At 35.3% G+C, this 23,274-nt stretch overlaps 1 long non-coding RNA gene across 1 annotated transcript in view; it reads left to right on the forward strand.

The window, feature by feature from the left end:
- Positions 1-23,274, forward strand: part of LOC148940419 (uncharacterized) — a 387,233-nt gene that overhangs the window by 81,443 nt on the left and 282,516 nt on the right. The window lies entirely within an intron of this gene.

A 23,274-nucleotide genomic window follows, 5' to 3' on the forward strand; every position in this document is an offset into this window, starting at 1 on the left:
CATTCCTGAATCAGCGTCAGATGGCAATTTTTGTTCAATAGGTAGCGTTGTTCTAAACACAATTTTTAACTTTTGTTTACTATAGGTTGCACCTACCGCTGCAACCATGATTTTAATTTCTGTTTGTTTGGGTATCATTTTTTTTTTATTGATACTGATTTGTGGTAGTTGTATGTCTCGTAGATTGCTTGATTCTGTTTTTGCTCATTTTTGTTTTAATGGCATTCTTTAATTTTTTTGAAAAAACTTATTTTGTTGAAAAAGCTTTTTTTTATTTATTTCATTAAATAACAGACACATGAAAGACCAGCCCACACTGAATCCTACCAACGTCTAAAGAAAACTAAAGGATACTTTTATTCTTTTTTGTCCGAATTCTTGCAAAATTCTTAGTCAAGCAAAACCCCAGTAACAAACCATTGGTGCCAACGAACTGTAAGTAAGGATTGACTCGGCTCAAGAGTAACCAAAACTCTAAAAAAAGTAATTTTGATAACTTTAGATACATCAAAAGAATCAGATTCTTATAGTCATTGCAAACATATAAGTTTCATCAAGTTTGGTCTTACCCATCAAAAATTTTTAGCCTGAAAAAAATTGCCTTATTCTCAGAAAAGGGGGAATAGAGGATGACTTAACCCCCTACAGTCCCCGGGGTAAGGGTTGCAAGTTATGAACTTTTTCCAATGTCTATATATAGTAGTGGTTATTTGGAAGTATACAGACGTTTTCAGGAGGATTTTTTCTGGTCTTCGGGGGGGGGGGTTACGTGGGAGGATTATTCCATAGGAGAAGTTTTCATGAGGAAGGGACATTGCTATGTCGCCGGATAACCCAGCATTATTTAAGAAATGATAAGAAATTAAATAAAAAAACAAGTTTTTCCAACTAAAAGTATGGAGCAGCTTCAAAACATAAAACGAACAGAAATTATTACGTATATGAGGGGGTTTTCCCCCTATTCAATGCCTTCTTCTTTACGCTAAAGTTTTATTGGAGACTTTCATAAGAACTATTCATACTAATTAAACGGCTTTTGTGATTAAGGGGTCATTCTTAAAGAACTGGAACATTATTCGGACTTTAGCGTAAAGAGCGAGGTATCGACTAGGGGGCGAACCCCCTAATATACGTAATAAAAATATACGAATATAGAAGTTCGTTACACAAGTTAATTGATAAGTTACGTATATTTATTACTAATAAAAACGTTCGTAAGTAAAGTTAAAAGTTCTAGTGCCCTTGTTAAGTAACCAAAAAAATTGAAGGGCAACTAGGCCCCCTCTTCCATCCCTTTTTTCTCAAAATCTTCCCATCAAAATTTCAAGAGAGCCATTCAACCACAATAAAGTAAAATTAATATGCAAATTTCGTTTTAATTATTCATGTACGATGAGCCAAAATCAAAACCTGCATTAATTCAAGAACATTCAGAAATTAAATAAAAAAATATTTTTTTAACTGAAAGTAAGGGGCGAAATTAAAATTTCAAACGAACACTAAATATTCCATATATGAAAGGGGCTGTCCCCTCCTCAACGCCTCGCTCTTTACGCTAAAGTTAGAAGGGGACAGCCCCTTTCATATACAGAATAATTTATGTTAGTTTCAAGTTTTAATGTAACTCCTTAGTGTCAGTTAAAAAAACCTTTTTTTCCTATTTAATCTCGGTATCAGCGAATAGATATTCTTTAATGTTTTATTGTTAGGAAAACATCTAAAAAAGAAAATCGTTGATTTTTTCCCTTTACTTCCATTATTTCCAGAAACAAATTTGTACCCAATGTCAGGGATAAGAATTTTTTATGAGTGCTGAGTGTTTTTATAAAAAAAAAGTTGACGTTTATGCGTAGACACTAGACAGCACTTTAGTAAGAAAGAAAAGCCATATAAAAAAGTGATAAAAACTTAATTGGCCTGAAGACAACAAAAGAAGCAGCCAGAACTGGAGACAGGAAACATGTCCAATCGACCGTTTATGTTGTTTTATTTATGTAAGGGAGACTATACAAGAGGAAGAATGGGATTTTGTATTATTCTAGTTATCATTACTCTAGTCATTTATTAAAAGTAAAAAAAAACAGATGAAATGAGGAGAACTAGTTGATAATGATACAAAATAACTAGATTGAATTTACCATTAATGCAGTAACCAGACTCAATTGCGTATTGGAAAATATGTTGGCATTGCAATAGGCCTATGCAAAAAGTTGTAGATGTTGGTAATATATATAGAAATTAGAACTACCTGGGAGGGTTTTAAGACGGAGGCTTTGAATAGATTGGGATGGAGGAGGAACGTGCGCAGCTGTGTTGGCCTTGGGTAGCTTGGTGCTGCGGTGAGTTGTTAGTAGTAGTAGTATATTCTGTTTGATTCTTTTAAGTCAAACATGACTATATTGCGCATATAGAAACATAGATAACATGCAAGCAAACCTTCAGAAGATAAAACCAAATTACTAAAATGCTTTTACCTTAATTACAACTTGACTTAAGTGTGCATGACCCAACTGTAGAAATTTATTAAATGGAAACAAATAACTTCCGAAGACAAAAAAAAGAAAGAAAAAAGAGAGAAAAAAGATGTTTCATGCAAATCCAACCTGCAAGTTCATTATACTTTGAACAATAGGTACCTGAATGATATAGCTCCTACTGCTCAAGTTGTTCATTTATTGACGCTTTATAGAATCGTTTGTTTTTCGTTTATTTATTTCAGGTTATCTGGAGCCAAGACAAAGAGAAGTGACAGAATAGATGTAAAATATATAATTTAGACTATATTTTTGCATATTAGGGGAGAGGGGTAAACTATTTGGACAGTTTGCAGTTAAAAAATAATGTTTGCCTCATAATTAAATAAAAAAAGTTTTTTTTTAACTAAAAGTAAGGAGCGACATTAAAACTTAAAACGAACGGAAATTATTCCGTATATGAAAGAGGTTGTCCCCTGCTTAACACCTCGCTCTTTACGCTAAAGTTTGACTCTGTCTCACAACTTTATTTTTAAAAAAATAAAAACTTTAGCGTAAAGAGCGAGGCGTTGAGGAGGGGACAGCCCCTTTCATATACGGAATAATTTCTGTTCGTTTTAAGTTTTAATGTCTCTCCTTACTTTCAGTTAAAAAAACGTGTTTTATTTTATTTAATTTTTGAACGTTTTTGAATAAATGCAGGTTTTGATCTTGGCGCACCGTACATGAATAATTAAAATAAGATTTTAATATTAATTTTCTTTTATTTAGTTAAATGACTTTCTCGAAACTTGTTTAATTTTATTTACGAATGTTTTTAGTAGTAATAAATATACGTAACTTACGAATTAACTTACGTAACGCACTTCTATATTCATATATTTTTAATACGTTTATTAGGGGGTTCTCCCTCCAGTCAATACCTTGCTCTTTAAGCGAAATTCGATTTTTTTCCGATTCTCTAAAAATTACCGCTTAATCACAAAGGCCGTTAATTAGAATTAACAGCTCTTATGAAAGTACTAAAAAATCTTTGGCTTAAAGAGCGAGGCATTGACTACGGGGTGAACCCAATAATATATAATATTTTCTGTTCGTTTAAAGTTTCGATGTTGCTGCTGTTGCAGTTGAAATACTTGTTTTTTTATATTAAGTTTCTGATCTTTTTTTTAAATAATGCTGGGAAGTCCGGCGTTCCGTTCATAGCAATGTCCCTTTCCCCATGAAAACTTCCTTCATGGAAAGATCCTCCCATATATCCCACGACCCCCCCCTACCAGGAAAAATCTCCCCTGAAAAGGTCTGTATACTTCCAAATAACCAATACTATATGTTAACATTGGGTAAAGTTCATAACTTTCAGCCCTCCCCCCGGGACCTTCGGGGGATTAAGTCATCCTAAAAGACATACTTATAATATTTTTGAACCTGCTGAACAAAATGGTTATCCCAAAATTTTGATCAGGTGACTTTGGGAAAAAAATGAGCGTCGGAGGGGGCCTAGTTGCCCTCCATTTTTTTGGTCATTTAAAAAGGGCACTAAAAATTTTAATTTCCATTCCAATGAGCCCTCCCACGATATTCTAGGACAACTGGGTCGATACGATCACCCCTGGGGAAAAAAAAAACAAACAAAAAAATAAACACGCACCCGTGATCTTTCTTCTGGCAAAAAATGCGAAATTCCACATTTTTGTAGATGGAAGCTTGAAACCTCTACAGTAGGGTTCGCTGATACGCAGAATATGATGGTGTGGTTTTCATTAAGGTTCTATTACTTTTAGGGGGTCTTTCCCCCTTTTTTCGAAAATCAGCCAAATTTTCTCAGGCGCCTAACTTTTGATGAGTAAGATTAAACATGATTAAAGTTATATATTTGAAATCAGCATTAAAATATGATTCTTTTGATGTATCTATTTGTATCAAAATACCGTTTTCTAGAGTTTCGGTTACCACGAACTGTTTGACTATGCTTTATGAAACAATAAAAAAACTTTAACGTGAAGAGCGGGTTGTTGAGCAGGGGGCAGACTCTTTCATATACGGAATAATTTCTGTTCGTTTTCAATTTTAATGTCACTCCTTACTTTCAGCTGAAAAAAAAAATTTCTTTTTATTTAATTTCTGAACGTTTTTGAATTAATGCAGGTCTTAAAATTGGCTCAGCATAAATGAATAATCAAAACGAAATGTTCATATTAATGTTACTTTTTTTTAACTATTAATAACCTTATAATAACCTAAGTGTGATTTGTGTTCCAGTTGTTTAAGAATGACTCCTGAATCACATAGGCTGTTTAATCAGAATAATTACCTCTTTTAAAGTTAAAAAAGAAACTTTAACGTGAGAGCGAGCTATTGAGGAGAGGCAACCTATCTCAAATACATAATATTTTCTGTTCCTGTTAAGTTTAATGTTACTCAACTTGAGTTAAACAAAATTGTTTTTTATTTAATTACTGATCATTTTTTAAATTATGTACGGAAATCCAGCTCCCCCCCCCCATGGAAAATTCCCTTCCACCATGAGAAATTATCTCCATGGAAAGATTCTCCCACATAACTTAAATTAGCGATATCTGCGAAATAATTTTGTAAGACATAGTAACAAAACGGCCAAAGAGCTCAAAACTGTTTTAATGAAAAAAGTCACAAGCTGAGCAATTCTCAAATCACTGAAATGAATGATAGAAAAGGTCTTTAAAAGATATATGTAATAATTTATTTTCGTTTTAAGTTATAGTGTTATTCCTAACTCTCAGTTGGAAAAAACTTGTTTTTTATTTATTTAATAACTACCACACGCCACAACCCAAAGATATAAAATATATTTGGTTTATTATTACATAAAAATCATTGTTGTGTAGCTTTTTAAGCTAAAATTAAATGCTAAGATTAACCGGAAATTGATTCAAACAAATTATTATTATATCGGCCATTATTTAATAAAATTCGAACTTTAGCGTAAAGAGCGAGGTATTGACGAGGGGGCGAACTTCCTCATATAGGTGACACAGGGGGTTCTCCCCCCCCCATCCGCGTTTTTTTCACTAAAGTTCAAATTTTGTTCCAATTCTTAAAAAAAGCTTGAATCACAAAGGTCGTTTAATTAGAATTTACTCCTTTTGATTAGAAATATTTAATTAGAAAATGCTTCTTTTGAAACTACAAAAATACTTTAGCGTAAAGAGCGAGGTATTGAAGAAAATAAAAGCCCCTTACATACGTAATAATTTCTGTTAGTTTTAAGTTTTAATTATTACCTCTTACTTTCAGTTGAAAAAACTTGTTTTTTTATTTAATTCCTGATTGTTTTTTAAATAATGCTGGGAAATCTAGCATCCCCTTCATGGAAATTCTCTTCCGGTAGGAAAAATTCTTCCATCAAAAGATCTTCCCACTTAAACCAATTCCCCTGCCCCCCTAACCCACCCGAAAAAATCTTCCTCTGAAAACGTTTATATACTTACCAATAACCAATACTATACATAAACAATGGGTAAACTTCATAGCTTGTAGCCCCTCCTGTTATGGGGGGGGGGGTAATGGGATAGGTTATTAAATAAATTAGGATTTCCTTGTGAGGTGACTAATTGGTCCGGGGAGTCATCAATCCAGGCGTGTAATCATTCTTCATAAAATTATCAGATTCCTCGAGAGCGTACCAATGGAGAACATTCGAACTAGTTATCTACTCTGGAATACTAGATACAGGCATATAAAGTAAGACAACGTAAATAGAAAAGTAATAGATTTATTAGACTTTCATATTTAGTTGTACAGCATCGAACTTCAGTAATGCAAACATATAGACTTCCTAGTAATAATAGCTGATCTCTAATGACAATAATAATCTCTGAAAAGTACTTCTTCACTACCTTATAACATGAGTTCTGATTCTGTGCAATAATACTATTTCACAATTGGCCCAGCTCCTCTCAGAGGGCCCGCCACTTTACTCTTATGCTGCCAATATCAAGTCATTATGCTTCCAAACTACCCAATAGTTTTTTCCGCGATATTCTGATCATTCAACATACACATTCCTAAGAGTACTTCTAAACTACTAAAATAAGTTTTAAACAATGTCCCACTATGTTTTTTCAAACTACTTCTGCGAAATTCCAATCCACATCATTATTATTGTGCTTGCAAAGAACCCGTACTTTTTCTGCTTTTCAAATATGTCAATAGCGCTTGGAAATATTCAAAAATCTTTTGTCTTGTAGAACAAAAGTTTTACAAAGTACCCTGGAGTACTTCCGAATTAATCATCTCTTCCTTTGAGCTTTTTAAAGAGATATTCGGCTGACAAATGAATGAGAGTTTAAAACAGAATTTCAAACTTAATTAAGAAAGTTTGATTTACGTCGGAAGTGTATTTAAAACAAAATAAATTTTTCATATTTTAAGTATATCTGATACACGGTACATATTACCAGTCCCATTTTTTAATGACGTCCCGTCATTAGGACTTGCTCGCCCTTGGGGTTTGAAGTATTTTGAAATTGGTTTATTATTTATCCTGTACAATTTTAATTGATATAGTAACCTTATAAGTCTATTTAAGCTTAATTGTAAGTGCTTAAAATTCTTTCTGTATTACTTTTCTTATTTTATTACATATAGTGTCCTAAGGTTCCTCTATCGGACTAAGATAGCTACTTACACCAAGGTTTTTTTGGTTTTTTTTACATCTAACACTGACAATTCCTATATCTCCAACAACGTTTGGTAAGGTTGGGCTTATTCTACTATTACTAAAAAAAAATTTTTTTTCAAGATTCATCTTATATAAATTTTTCTATTTTAAGCTAGGTATTGAATAACTATATTTTCTCTCTTACACTAAATTAAACGAATAACATGATAATACTACACTTAATTCTGCTTGAATATCTAACGATACATACATGAATGATTTATAACACACAATATTATGTTTACCATTTTCACTGGTAATAAAGACACCTCCACTTGGATTGTTTTTTATGTAGTATCAACATTAGATTATCAAAATTGTTAAGTTGTCAGATATGAGTTCACACCTATTTTACCACTATACGTGTCTCTTTACGTACTCGCTCCTTCTGTTGTGAATTATGGTTCTTCACTAGTATCGTCTTGTTGAAACAAAATTTTAAATCACTCATATGGAGTGTCCTCACAGATTAGTTCGAGTATGGTTACGTTCATCTTGGACGAAGTGATTTCTCTAATTATCAAACGGGAACTGATACTTTTGGTTGCAGGTGTGTAGAATTTTGCCACTAGGGTTCATTCTCACCTGTTGTTTTTGGATAGTTCGTAGGGTGCTTTATTGTTAAGGGTTTGATCACTGGGATTGCGTTGCTGACGAAGGGTTTGACTATTTCATAGCATTTCATTCTGGGGCTGTCTTTAATCACATAGAGAATGTATTTCTTGTGTAAAATTGTTCCTTCGCGCACTTAGAGATTATAGTTTATAAAATTGTTCGTGCATGGCTTGTACCCATTAGCTTTTATGGGGACTCCTTGGTAAATTATAGGGGAAATGATGTTTGAATTTGGAATGGGTCAACATCAAACTTTAGTGACTTCTTCAACCTATTGTGTTTAATTTTTGGGAGGAGCACATTGTCACTCAGGGGTAATTCATTGGGATTATTTTGGTTTCTATGATTCAATGGTTTTTCTCCAAGTCCATATTTCAAAACTTATCTCGTAATATTTATTGTATTGTCTCTAATGTCTCTGTAATCTCGTAATGGAGAAATGGTCGAAGGGGATTTAACATGTGAATCGTCGACATGTAAAAATTCTGCTGAATTGGGTTCTTCAACACGCTAAACATGTTAAATTGGGTTCATCAATATTATTGTCAAGGATGATGTATTCATTTACATCTTATGCTAGATAATGGGATTCTCAGGATTGTTATGTTTATAGTTCGATAAAGCACTGGATACTGAGATTTGTTAGATAGTATTACCTGATACATAGTGTGATTTGTGATTGAGGTAAATTATTCTTCATCAAACGATCATCGTTTCCTTGATCAAAGGGTATTCGTAATTTTCATAAGCAAAGTTGAAACGAAAGGTTTTTGGAATTTATTGCGAGTACTCTTCGTTGGTCGAGGTATGCTAATAATGGGTGCTACTAGGCTATACTTGCATTGATCTGTGCAGTCTTCCGTTAAGTGTCTGATTTGTTGTTCCAGTTCCTGAAATAAAATAACTCACACGTTCGAATCACGGCAGAATCACACGTTCTTTAAAACGAGTAGTCATAATACAAATAGGTCATGTATCGATTGGGTACATGAATTTTTGCGCTAAAAGACAATGTTAATTTAAATGCACTAATATTATTATACACACACATTGATTTTTAACGATACGACATATAGGTTTATAATAATCGTTTAAACATAGTTTATGCTACATCATTAAATTTGAGGTCTAATTTTACAACATATTTCATGCCTGCATTGTTCACGCACATCCATGCTGTTTAAACAACGCACGTGGCAGCGTCATAGCCACACGGTTCTACGTAAGCAACACTAAATGGAGGGAAATAGACATAGCAAGGACGGGTGGAGACCTCTAAACCCACTCGTTAACTAATGTCTTCCCTTTTTCTTGGCCTAGGCGTTTTCATAGGGTTCCGGGTTTAACTTTTGCATTTCTGCTGTTTCCCCGTGTTCTTCTTTTGGGATTTGCCTTCTTACCCTCAAAATTCTTCCATAATTGAAAGTCAGTAAGGCTCTCATAGTCAAGGAAATTGCGAATACGTCATACAGTCAGTATTATGTTCCACCAGAAATTGGTCGAGAATAATCCGTATTTATTATCTACGTAAGTTAATCTTTGGTCCTCATTGGTAAATAGGGGGATTTTGGAGTTTAATACTTCTCTTATTTTTGTAAGTGCCAACGTTCCTTTATTCTTTTCTATTTTGGACCATATTGAGGTTCTCATTTCATCGCTCTCTATATTGGGAATAGTATACGACAGGTTGATTGCCTTAAAATTGGTTATTCTAGGACTTATTATGTTCTTGCTTGTGCTACTTAATAGTATTTGAATTGTTAACCCTTTAATTAAAATTTTATAACCATTTTTCATGGCTTTCATACCCAGGTCTTGTAGCATCACCTCGGCCGTATAACTGCGGTCGATACTTTATTTATTATTGTAAAAGGGCAAAGTTCCAACGGTTTCTCTCGGGACAAAAGATAAACAAAGGTCGTTTCTTAGGTGTATGAATATCTCTCGTTTAGTACTTCCTATCAAAGTGTCGCAAGAATTAGGTATTTCTTCCTATTGTGTGTCTTTTAAAAATATATTCAACATACAAGATCCGGATTTGACAATGTAAATAGGTAACGTAAGCTGGCAAACTAGGTTCTTAAATGATACGCACTCTTTTAAATCTTGTGGGTTCGCTATGGCATATTTTCGTCTATCTTGATCAACAAGTAAATAGTCTGCTTCAGGTGGGATAGTCATAAATGAATTCATCTTCTTTATATTAGCAGGGAAGGTTGAGATTTTGTACAAGTCATATATGGATTGTTGGTTTATCAATGGAATTGTCACTACTGCGAATAATTGTTCATTTATTTCCGTGATGTGTACTTTTAGCTTTGTATAATAAAGAAATAAATTTGATTCTTCTGGTTCTATGGGTAAAGTTAAACCAAACGTTAGGTGTTTTTTTATTTCATCTAAAATGCCTTTTAGGTTAGAAGGGTCTACCAGGTTGTATGACAAGGTTCCTCCCGTTAGGGTAAATAATGCGAAATCGAACTTACTAACATCTGTTGCTAGATTTAGTAATGACATGTTATTTACATCAAGCGATACCATGCTGAGGCTTGTGTCTGTTACCAGGCGATCCACTTCGTTCCTTAAATAATTCATCACATTTACGGTTTTTGAGATTTTCTGTGATATCATTTCGACTTTATCTCTGGTAGTTTTCTATACTTGCTTGTATTTTCTGGATGTGTAACGTTACGCTCATGGCATTATTCAATTTTTTACATTTTCCCTCAGGATATTTAAGTTTTCCTCCGTCGTTAGACCAAACAGGTGGGAGGCAAGTTCTCCGATGATGGGAATTCTCCCACGTACTGAATAAAACACCGTCCGTGGGGGAGACGGAACACCAACTTCCCGTGGTATAAAATCCGTATTAATCTCAACAACGGGGTATATTTTGGGGTTGTTTACTGATTCATTCACTTTTGTGGGGGTATAGTCGATTCTGGTAAGGCAGCTACCCAGTAGGCAGAATGTGCCAAATAGGACCTTAAAACACTACTTGTCACGCTCGGCCAACCACGAGCTTCCTACTTTGGGCCTTTTCCATTGATCACCAGTGTCTTGACACCACTCGTATTATTTTATATTCACTGATATTAACTTGGTTAATTTTAAATTTATTCTGGTTGCTCCCAAGTTGATTTTCATAAGGGATTTGAAATCCCCCTCCATCTACTAATAAGAAAGGAATACTGGTCGATGGTTGTGGATATAACCTCCCTACGACACGAATATTTGACTCGGCATTAATTAGGGATATTTCCATCTGTCAGGTTTCTTAACGGGTCTACCTGACTATGTCGTTACTTTTTATTCTGTTTCATGTGGTTTTTTCTATTTATGTTTAGCTAGTGGTATGATGTAAAATTATTGTATTGTTTTTTCAAAAAATTATTGACCTTTTATTTTTTTTTCTTTAGCGTCTGCGGCCGCTGAAGTTGGTTTTTATTTTCCTATTTCTTTAGCTACCGTATGGTCTGATTCGTCGTCAGATTCTTCGGAACTGGATTCCGATGATTCCGGAATCCAGAGGTTGCGCTTCGGGTTCTGGAGTATCACCTGCCCTTCCTTCGTAAATTTCAACTCCTCTGGAAGTAGAGGGTTTATTCTCTAAGTCCTCGCTTTGTGTTTTTAATTCAGGAGACTTGAAAGTCTCTTGAGAACTCTGAGAGGAATCAAAAGTTTTTGCGGGGTTTCTTCATTGTGTAAATGCCAATTCTTCAGGGGGATGGGGCATTTTCTGCACTAGTTTGTCCCTCCATGGAGTTCATTCTTTAGGTTTAACCTTTGACGCAGCTCTATTATTAAACTGCTCTTCCTGGGTATCTCCGGGAGCTCAATTCCAGGGCAACGTTTTTTGTGGGTAATTTTATTAAATCAATTGCTTCTCGTAGATTTGTTTCAACTGGACCTTTAGGAGGAGTTTTTTTTTCAATAATACCCGGAGTTTCTACCGCTCTGTTCAATTCCTCCTGTAGTGATAGGGGTATCTCAATTGGTGTTGCGGGGGAAACCATATCGTCTGGAAATCTTTTGGGGGGACAAGGAGTCGAAATGCTATCAGGGCAAAATTGTGTTTTTGGGGATATCGTATAATCTAGTTCTCCTGCGCTTTCCGACGATGAACTTTTTGGGCTTTTGGGCGTTTTTATTCTCACTGGCATTAGGTATTTTTTTGGGGGGATAACTAGGTTTTTCATAGCTAGGAATTTTTCAAAGTTTTCCTCATCACTCTCATTTTCAAAATAATCTTGCTTGAAATTAAAGGGTCTTAGCTATGCTAACCTTGATTTAGGGAGCTCATCTTCTGCATCTGATGTTTCAGTAGATGAGGGATGCGATACCCATTTTTCAGGGAATTTGGCTCTTTTTATTCGGCTAACATGTGACTTATAGGCTCTTCCATTATCGGGGTTCACCATTTTAAATGTAAAATCATTATCATACTTTTTGACTATTCTGTACGGTCCGGAATATTTATTAGAAAGTTTCTTGCCTTCTGTCTTAGTCTCATTCTTTAGGTAGACACAGTCTCCTGTTTTAAAATTTGTGTTCCCCTTGACTTTTGGTAAGTTTCTTAGCTCTTGACTTGTTTTACATTTTACCAACTCTTGTCTTACAATTTTATAAGCTTTTCTCATCCTATTTATGAATTCTTGTTTATAATCTTCTGAGTTATTGTAATATTGCCGAGACTCGATAATTTCATCATATGGGATTCTAAAATCACGACCAAAAAGTAAGTAAAAAGGATTGTCTCTAGTTGTTTCTGAATAGGCAGTGTTGATTATATTAGTTAAATAAGGTAAGAATTGGTCCCAATCATTCCTGTTGTCCTTTGTATAGATACTTAATACATTCGAAAATATTTTATGCCTATTCTCTATTTTTCCGTTAGCTTGTGGACGATAAGGAGATGTCACTAATTTTTCTATATTAAGAAAACTCATTAGGTCTTTTGTTACTTTTGAAACAAAATTACTTCCGTTGTCACTTATGACCTTGTTTGGGATGCCAAATTTTAAAAATAATTTCGCCAACGCCTTACTCGTGGCGTAAGCGCCTTGATTTTTTAAAGCTTTTGCAAACGTAAAACCAGAAAAATGAGCTATGATTGAAAGAATACAAGTGTGGCCTCTGTTGGAAACAGGTAAGCCTCCACTCGTTCCATATAAATCAAAGGAGACAATATCGAAGGGGAATCTCGCTACCGGATCTCTTCCCATAGGGGGGTTAGGATAGGCTTGGGGGTTCTTTCTTAAGTTACACGCTTCACATGTACTCAAAAATTCTTTAAGTTTTGTTATTGCCGACGGCACGTAAAAATATTGTTTTAATTCATGGAAGGTTTTTGTTATTCCTAAATATCCGCTTATATCCGAATGAAAATATTCAAAAGCAGGTATTATTAAGTTTTGGGGTAATACAGGTACTATTGAAGTTTGGTTTCTATTTGCCTCAGTAGTTACGATTCTACATAATATTTCTTCATCGAGATCATAGTAAAAGTTATCTATTTCTGTTCTAAGAGTTTTGAATTTATCTGGTAACATTTCATCATTCACAAAATAATTAATAAGTACTAAACACATTTCGTCCTTTTCTTGATTTCTTTTTATATTTTCCAAAGACAAGGGACAATAGGTAACCTTATTTTCTTTTACTGTGTCTTTGATTTTGTTTTTCATACTTTTAATCTTATTCTTAACGGTATTAATTTCCTTCTGTTCGGTTTCCGAAGGCACATCTCCCGGAAACCTACTCAAGAAGTCACAAGCTGCGTTTTGTTTGCCTTTTAAGTATTCAAACTTATAATCTAGATCTTGGATTTATATAATCCATCTAGCTAGAATTCCCGTGGGGTTTTTAAATGTGCGCAGGTACTGCAAGCTTTTATGGTTTGAGCGTAGTACAATTTCCTACCAACTAAATACTGTCGAAACTTATCCAAATGGTGAATTATAGATAATAATTCTAAATTTGTGGCAGAATAGTTACTTTCACCCTTTGTTAAGGTTCTGCTTGAATAACATATAACTTTTTCTATTACTTTTTGTTTAGACGTTCCCTCTAGAGGATTGGGGTTATTTACGGAATTATTTGCGAAGGGATAACGCCGATGCCCTTCCAACTGGCATCAGTTGTAACTACGAACTGTCTGTTCTAGAAATCAGGCAGTGACAATATGGGTTCGGAAGTGAGTGCCTTTTGGAGATGGTCTAAGGAAGATTGGGTTTCCTGAGACCAGGTTACATTTTAGGGGTTCTCTTTAGTTAATTCCGTAAGGGGTTTCACAATTTGGGCGTGATTACGTACACATTTTCTGAAGTAACCAGTAAGGCCTAAAATTCCTCCTAATTCTTTCATAGTTCTAGGGGGTTTGAGGTTTTCGACTCATTTTATTTTATCTGGGTCTGGGGATATCTCTCCTTGCGTCACCACTACTCCTAAAAATTTAATTTTTGGTTGAAATAAATTGACTTTTTCCGGCCGACATTTTAAATTGCCTTCTCTGAATTTTTCAAACACTTTAGCTAATGTTGCTAGGTGTTGTTCCGCATTTTCTCCTACGCATATAACATAATCAACAAAATGAATGATGTTCTTTAATCCTCTTAATAAATGCAATAAGGGTCTACATAGCGCGCTTGAACTTGTTTTAAGTCCAAAAGGTACTCTCAAGTATTCATATGAACCAGATTCGGTCGTGACAAAACGCAGTTTTATAGACATCTTTTTCGGCTATTTTCACTTGGTGGTAGCCTTGGGTGAGGTCCAAAGAAGTAAAAATTTTGTTTTTGCTAGAAATTGAGTCAAGGATTTCATTTATTCTCGGCAAGGGAAATTTATCACTCACTACTTGCTTGTTGAGAGCTCTATAATCGACCATGAGTCTCATATTACCATTCTTTTTTGGAACTAAGATTTCTGGAGCGAAATACGGACTTATACAGGGGCGTATAATCTCATTTTTTTCGAACTCATTTATTTTATTTTTTAACCACTCTTTGTGCTTGTACGGTACACGATATGGCTGTTTCGCGAGGGGTTGCCGGTCGTTAAAATTGAATATTCATAGTACGGTATCAGTCCTATATCATCTTCAGATGCGGAAAATACATATCTAAAATTCCACAATAATTCACATAATTTCTTTTTGAGTTCCGAGTCAGTAATATGATCCATATTAAACTTGTTTAGAAATTGCGATTTGGTTAGGGGGTATTTGTTAATTGAGGTTTTAATGCCGTTAACTAGATTTCTTTTGGAATTTTCCCACCTATTTAAGTCATTTTCCGAAATAATCTGGATTTGAACCAAACATGTTCCCTTTTTTATTGTAATTGTGTCATTTTCATGGTTATTAGTCACCCAAATAAAACCTTTTCCTTTGTCGTAAGATATAATTTGTTCTTCAAATAACATATATTTAGGATTTCCTTTGACGGGATAGCAAACCTCATTTTGGATTTGCTATCCACCGGTTCAATCATCTGTGATATTTGAATCCTTTGCATTGTCCTGGGAGGGATTTTTGTTTTCCTTATTGCGAACCCATAATATTTTTCTTTATTTTCATTGTCTATTAAGTTTAGACTGGCACTATCCGAGAATAATATTGGCTGCACTTGAACTACATTGGGGTTCCCTACTTTTTCCCACAATTCCACTATTTCCTTGATTTCTTTTGACCTATACTTTCGCATATATCCTATCTTTATTTTTTGCAGATTCAATCCACTTATTATCTGAATTTATTTCATTTTTCCGATATCGCTCGGAATAAGAAAATGGATTTCTTGTTTTGCCACGTCCTCTTTGTAGCAAGACATAAGGTTCAATAGATTGTGACATTATACCGTCGGAAATTTTATTTACTGTTACATTTTCTTTGTAACTTCAGTTAACATTCCTTGAGGTAGAGGCTCCTTTCCCTGGCTTAGCCGGTTATACAAGCCTCTCGTTTGCTACGTCTAACAATATTTTATTTGATCTTAAAAAATTTGCGCCTATGATGGCTTCGTACGGAAAATTGTTGCATATTATAAAATTTGTCGGGAAAATCCTATTATCCCTTTTCACGTTAAAGCGAATTGAACCTTTTGCGTCCAATTTATGCCTTGTTACACTAGTTAAGTTTGGATTATTAACATTTTTCCGTCGCTTGATATGCGGAGGAAACATATTAAATACGCCTGAGTTTATAATATTAACTGTTGCACCACTGTCAACTAAAGCTTTAAAGTAAACGTTTGCCACACAAAAATCATTAAATATAGGCAACTTATTAATATTATCACTTAAGGACGGTACTACTAAGGGTTTGGACCTGTGAAATATTCGAGGCCCCTTCTGGGTCTAATTTATTGTTCTGAGGGGCCTAACGCGTTTCCCTGGGAATTTATTTCATACATAGGTGCCTGCAATAGAGGTTCAGACACGTGAGGTTCCATAGGCGTATCTACCTGATTCACATTTGTCTGCCTATGCCATGTATTACTGCGATAGTTTATATTTCTCGCGTTGGTGCCGGTTGTTGGCGCTGGCTGTACATGCCGTTGGCTCGAGAAATTTTCATTTCCCATGGGGCAATTGAATATTTGCCGTCGGTTTGAAAAATTTGCGTTTCCCGTCGGCCTATAATTATTTTGTCTTCTGGCGGGAGAGTTATACGAGCTCTGTCGGTGTGGGCGGATTTTGGGGTATTGTGGGAATATTGCATCCTGAGTGTACCCTTGTGCGCCCCTGGTACTAAGATTTGTTATCCCAAACAAATGATTGCCATAATGTCTTGTATTTCTGGCGGTGTCGCCACCGAATGATGCCGTCATGTTCCTATTTTTAAAGTGGCACTTTCGCAATATTTCCGACACGATTACATATATAACATCTTATTACCGGGTTATTTTCATAATTGGTTGGTTTGACAGGCTGAAAACGTACTGTTTTCTGCCTGGTGGTTTCTTGTTTTCTATTTCTTTGCGGTACTGGGGAATTATCCCTTGAAAAGAAATTTGGAAGAGTTTTATCTCCCTTGAAAATTAGGCTTGTGCCCGATTTGCCTAGGCTATTTATCTTTGTCTTGCTATGATTTGCCACGATCATATCGATTTCGATCATTCGCCCTAATTCTTGAACTACAAGGTCCAACGTTTGGATGTTTTTAGAAATTACCATTCTATATAATTTTGGTGGGAGTCCTTGAAAAAATGCATTTGGTATGATTTTTTCAAATAAGTCTCCTGAACCTTTGCCATATTTCGCTTCTATTGATATTCGTATGTTGAGTAAATATTCTTGTACGTTCTGTGTATGATCGAAGCATACCGTCCCATGTTTTAATTTGTTTGTTGAGCTTGTCACAATAAATCTTTCTTTGAATGCCGTTAATAGTTTTTCAATTGTATTTATCGGCAAATTATTATCCTCTCCAACAGTCTTTTCAATCTGTTTCATAAAAGTTAATGCCTATCCTCTTAGCCTTAAAAGAAGCATACTTGTTAATGTTTTGAGATCTGTTTTAGTTAATTCTACGAATTGCGCTAATTGTATATTAAATTCATCAACATCCGTTTGTCCGTCATATTGCGGGAGAGACTTGGTTATTTCTACGTTTTTTGCGACTACTTTTTGCGCAATCAATAATGCACTTAACTCGTCTGCCATTTCTGCGTTTTAATTAGAGGAATTGTACACTTAAATAAATTTCTTTCACTTAACTTATTTGGGGAATGCTATTATCTCCTATGATATATTTTAAAAGGGTTTCCCTATTATAGCTTAGCGGTTATAGGCTTAGAGATTTTTTTTCTTATAAGTCTGTATCCATCAAATGGTTTAAATTTAAATTAAGAAGTTTGTAGCATAGCTAGTTCGTATGTTTCCTCCGAGTATACGACCGCACCAATTGTTATGGGGGGATAATTGGATAGGTTGTTAAATAAATTAGGATTTCCTTGTGAAGTGACTAATTGGTCCGGGGAGTCATCAATCCAGGCGTGTAATCATTCTTTAAAAAATTATCAGATTCCTCGAGAGCGTACCAATGGAGAACATTCGAACTAGTTATCTACTCTGGAATACTAGATACAGGCATATAAAATAAAACAACGCAAATAGAAAATTAATAAATTTATTAGACTTACATATTTAGTTGTACAGCATCGAACTTCAGTAATACAAACAGATAGACTTCTTAGTAATGATAGCTGATCTCTAATGACAATAATAATCTCTGAAAAGTACTTCTTCACTACCTTATAAAATGAGTTCTGATTCTGTGCAATAATCACTATTTCACAATTGGCCCAGTTCCTCTCAGAGGGCCCGCCACTTTACTCTTATGCTGACAAAATCAAATCATTACGCTGCCAAACTACCCAATAGGTTTTTCCGCGATATTCTGATCATAAAAAATACACATTCCTGAGAGTACTTCTAAACTTCTAAAATAAGTTTTAAACAATGTCCCACTATGTTTTTTCAAACTACTTCTGCGAAATTCCAATCCACCTCATTATTATTGTGCTTGCAAAGAACCCGTACTTTTTCTGCTTTTCAAATCTGTCAATAGCGCTTGGAAATATTCGAGAATCTTTTGTCTCGTAGAACAAAGGTTTTACAAAATACCCTGGAGTACCTCCGAAATAATCATCTCTTGCTTTGAGCTTTTTAAAGAGATATTCGGCTGACAAATAAATGAGAGTTTGAAACGGAATTTCAAACCTAATTAAGGGAGTTTGATTTACGTTGGAAGTGTATTTAGAACAAAATAAATTTTTCATATTTTAAGTATATATGATACACGGTACACTCCCCCGGGGACCGTGGGGGACTAGGTCGTTCTCAAAGACATATAGTTATTAGATGTTTTGACTATGCTGAACAAAATGACTATCTCAAAATTTGGATCTGGTGACTTTGATAAAAATGATTGTGAGAGGGGGCTCAGTTACCCACCAATTTTTTGGTTACTTAAAAGGGGCACTAGAACTTTTAATTTCGGTTTGAATGAGCCCACTCAAGAAATTCTAGGGCCCCTGGGTCGATACGACGACCCCTGGGAAAAAAAAAACAAATAAACACGCATCCGTAATCTTTCTTCTGGCAAAAAACACAAATTTCCACATTTGTGCAAATAGGGGCTTGAAATCTCTATAGTAGGGTTCTCTGATACGCTAAGTCTGCTGGTGTGATTTTCATTAAGATTCTATGACTTTTAGGGGTTGTTTCCCCTTTTTTCAAAAATAGGACAAATTTTCTCAGGGTCGCAACTTTTTATGGACTGCACTAAACTTGATGACGCTTATATATTTAAATTCAGCATAAGAATCCAATCCTTTTGATGCATCGATTTGAATCAAAATTCTGTTTTCAGAGTTTTTGTTACTCTTGAGTCGGGTCTCTCCGTACTTACAGTTCGTTCCCACGAAGTGTTTGATATACAGAACAATTTTACCTGAAACATTCGGCATGTAGACCCGCCTTGCTTCGCCCCCCCCATGGTGCAAATATATAGCCCAATTTTGTTTCTAAAGTATTATATTGTTATCATAATTAGGTATATTTCATTAGGATTGAGCGTCAGATGAACACATGAAAAGAATATTGGGTAGGGACTGTAGCTTATATGTTCCAAACAATATGTAGGAATTAGAATATTTAGGAATATGTTGAATTTGTGATATACATAGGAACATATCTTCAGAATATAGAAAAAAAATATAGAATTACCTTTGCTATAAATCCGGCCTTGCTAAGTTGCGCATTGTAAAATATGTTGTATCATGTAGGAAATAAGAAAATGTGTAGGAGAATATCTTCAGAAGATTAAACAAATAATAATAATTATTAAAACACAAAAATATATTTACAATAAATCCTGCCCTTCTAATCACTCACGTCAAAACATTTAAGATTTTCATTGGTAGATAATGATCCATACAGAAAGGGCCTAAGCAACTACGCCCCGGCGGGCTGTTCTCACATCAATATTTAAACTTAATTTTCTTTGTACTTCCGACTTTTTTTTCACGTTTTTGTCGTGGGGGTGGTGTATTTGTGGGGGGGGCGGGGATTAAATACCAGATCCCATATAGAAAACCTACTAGCGTTTTGCCGAGCAACAATACTTGATTAATGATTGTTCCGAATGACTGTATGTTTATATTTGACTTTTGAAACAGTAGTAAAAATAACTTTATTGTTCAGTTTATTAATTTTGAGCCTTATCACCTAACTAAAAAAAACCCACAGATTTTTATTTACCAAAATTGTTGTCAAACAAAGGAACAGGGACCAAATTAGCCGAAAAATCTTTCAGGCAATAAGACTGCAGGCAGACCTCTTGCTATTTTATTCGTTCAGAATGTTCTTGTTTTTACATGTCTACAAATTTTTAAGGTGTGGCATCAGCTGCACAGCTTACACTACATCTCCTAAACCATTCCTACTTCAACATTGACAATTCATTAAATAATTGTTTTAATTATTTTTGGAGGACTCCATTTGTGTGAGCTCCTAAATTTCGGCTCTTGCGGAAGCATGTTCCACCTTATAGCGCAAGTCACTCCCTGAAAAAAATCTGAGCATATCGTTGGAATTCGTCTTACCTAAATGTCAAAAGCATTTTGGATGTTTTGATGATGATGTTCAGAATTCAACCTAAGGAAATTGCAGAAAAAATTGCCCTAAGATTGAAATTGCCCGGAAGAGAACCCAAAAATATTAACTGAGTATGACAGACGGTAGAGTCAACCAAGAAAGAAATAGGCATCTATACTTCCAATCGTTTTCAGTGCACGCTGATGGATTGAATCAAGCCTCTTCAGCTGCGATTTGAACGATGATTGCCAAATTGCCGCACTTCAAAAAACGATGATTGCCAAATTGTCGCACAATATTGGAGATGAGGTTTCAGAATTACGTTGTAAAGTAGACAAAGGGTTGTTTGTAGAAATATGTGCTTCAGTTTTTTGATAATGTCAAGATTGCAAGACAGCTTCACTTCCACAGCCTGGATATGGCGTAAGAAGGAGAGGTTTTCACACAAAAGTACACCTAGATACCTGGCAAAACCTGTTTCTGGTCACCTAATCGTTCCCCGAGAAGTTATAATTCCCAGTATTCCTGGATGAACATTTTCGACCCTCAAAAAGAAAAGGACACACGATTTGTCAACATTATTGCAAGTCGATTTAAATCCATCCATATCTAAGTTTCCTCCAGGATGACTTGTAGTTCACTTTTCAGTGCTGACATGTTAGTATTAAAAGCGACCACTGTAGTGTCATCTGCGAATGCCATCAGTTCGTCAGAATCCCCTCATCATTGTAAGTGTTTTCACCACAGCATAGTTTGCTGTACCTTCAAGTTCTGAAATTTCGGTTTAGGAAGCAACTTAGGTCATTTACTTGAACTAGAAATAACACTGGACCTAGGATCAATCCCTGTGGCACCTGAAGTTAATCAAGATATTGTTCAACGGATGTTTTAAATCTTCCGGTTTCTAAAGTAAGACTGGAACCATTCCAGTGCCTCTCTTTTAACTCCAATGTATTTTAATTTACATTGTTGAATTTGATGATCCATGCTGTCAAACGCTTTTTAAATGTCAGTCGAGATAGCAGCTGGCATAAGTCCCAGGTCAAGCGCCTTGTTCACAAATAAGCACAGTAGTGATCGCGCATCTTTTGTTGAATATTCTAGTCGGAATCCAAATTTCTGTTTGCCTAGGAATCCCTTCACTTCGAGAGAAGAGTAAAGTTGGTTCTTTATAGGCTTTTCAAAGACTTAGAAAACGCTGAGAGAATTGAGACGGATCAGAAGTTAGACATGTTATCGTGAGGACCATATTTATGGAGAGGAAGTTTTCGTTCTTTCTCCAGGAGTGATGGAATTACCCCATCTGCAAAAAGATATTTATCAATTGTGTTAATGGTTTCAATACGGACGGAAACACTACTTTCAACACTTTCGTGTGAATGCGGTCGAACCCAAATTCAGATGTACCTTTGAAAATTTTCAAAGGTACATCTGAATTTGGGTTCGACCGCATTCACACGAAAGTGTTGAAGTAGTGTTTCCGTCCGTATTGAAACCATTAACACAATTGATAAATATCTTTTTGTAGATGGGGTGATTCCATCACTCCTGGAGAAAGAACGAATAGTTCCTCTCCATAAAAATGGTCCTCAAGATAACATATCTAACTTCTCATCCGTCTAAATTCTCTCAGCGTTTTCTAAGACTTTGAAAAGCCTGTAAAAAACCAACTTTACTCTTCTCTCGAAGTGAAGGGATTCGTAAGCAACCAGAAATTTGGTTTCCGACTAGAATATTCAGCAAAAGATGTGTGATCACTACTCTGCTTATTTGTGAACAAGGTGCTTGACCTGGGACTTATGCCAGCTGCTATTTTGACTGACATTTAAAAAGTGTTTGACAGCATAGATTAACAAACTCTCCAATGTAAATTAAAATACACTGGTGTTAAAAAAGAGGCACTGGAATTGTTCCAGTCTTACTTTAGAAACCGGAAGATTTAAAACATCCGTTGAACAATATCTTGATTAACTTCAGGTGCCACAGGGATTGATCCTAGGTCCAGTGTTATTTCTAGCTCACGTAAATGACCTAAGTTGTTTCCTAAACCGAAATTTCAGAACTTCAAGGTAGTGCAAACTATTCTGTGGTGAACACACTTACAATGATGAGGGTGACTCTGATGAACTGATGGTATTCGCAGCTGACAATTCACTGGCCTCTTTCAATACTAAAATGTCTGCACTACAAGGTCAACTACAAGTCATTCTGGGGGAGACTTACATATGGATGGATTTAAATCGACTTGCAATATAAATGTTGACAAATCGTGTGTCCTTTTCTTTTTGAGGGTGGAAAATGTTCAACCAGGAATACTGGGAATTATAACTTCTCGGGGAACGATTAGGTGACCAGAAACAGGTTTTGCCAGGTATCTTGGTGTAGTTTTGGGTGAAACCCTCTCCTTCTTACGCCATATCCAGGCTGTGGAACTGAAGCTCTCTCGCAATCATGACATTATCAAGAAATTGAAGCACACATTTCTACGAACAACCCTTTGTCTACTTTACAACGTACTTCTGAAACCTCATCTCCAATATTGTGCGACAATTTGGCAATCATCGTTCAAATCGCAGCTGAAGAGGCTTGATTAAATCCAACAGCGTGCACTGAAAACGATTGGAAGTATAGATGCCTATCTCTTAAGTTCGATGCTGTACAACTAAATATGTAAGTCTAATAAATCTATTAATTTTCTATTTGCGTTGTTTTATTTTATATGCCTGTATCTAGTATTCCAGAGTAGATAACTAGTTCGAATGTTCTCCATTGGTACGCTCTCGAGGAATCTGATAATTTTTTAAAGAATGATTACACGCCTGGATTGATGACTCCCCGGACCAATTAGTCACTTCACAAGGAAATCCTAATTTATTTAAC

The sequence above is a fragment of the Artemia sp. Qi Xiang Cuo genome, chromosome 19 (genome assembly GCF_049724085.1).
Source record: "Artemia sp. Qi Xiang Cuo chromosome 19, ASM4972408v1, whole genome shotgun sequence".
NCBI lineage: Eukaryota > Metazoa > Arthropoda > Branchiopoda > Anostraca > Artemiidae > Artemia > Artemia sp. Qi Xiang Cuo.